Source organism: Gadus morhua, chromosome 20 (genome assembly GCF_902167405.1).
Source record: "Gadus morhua chromosome 20, gadMor3.0, whole genome shotgun sequence".
Lineage (NCBI taxonomy): Eukaryota > Metazoa > Chordata > Actinopteri > Gadiformes > Gadidae > Gadus > Gadus morhua.
The window spans coordinates 8,972,892-8,973,422 of NC_044067.1; positions in this window are offsets into that span (position 1 = coordinate 8,972,892).

Sequence of the window (531 nt, forward strand, 5' to 3'; positions counted from 1 at the left end):
ACAACAGGCCATTTATAGATCACCGGCGTCCTCACATTGATCCGTCAATGCCTACTGATGTCTCCTATTTGGCAAAAGCAACCCTATGCCAATACCAACAATATTTAGTGGCGAGCCAATGCACTTCATTGAATGGAGAGCCTCATTCCAGTCTCTTAATGATCAGAAGGATATTTCCTCTGCTGACAAACTTTATTACTTAAAGAAATAAGTTAGTGGCGCAGCTCAAAAATGCCTTGAAGGCACGTTCTACAGAAATGATGAGGAGGCATACAGAGACGCATGGAATATGGTTAATCAATGATATGGTCAGCCACGTGTAATCCAACAAGCTTTCAGAGAGAAGCTGTCAAAAGAATATTCTCGGATTTCCTGAATACCTGCTTACAAGCTATGCCCCATGTGAGAGGGCTAGAAATATTGAATGACTGTGAAGAAAATCAAAAGCTGATGCTTAAAGTTCCGGATTGGCTAGCATCTCGCTGGAACCGCCAGGTCACAGTAGCCTTCATGGACGGTAGGGCATTTCCA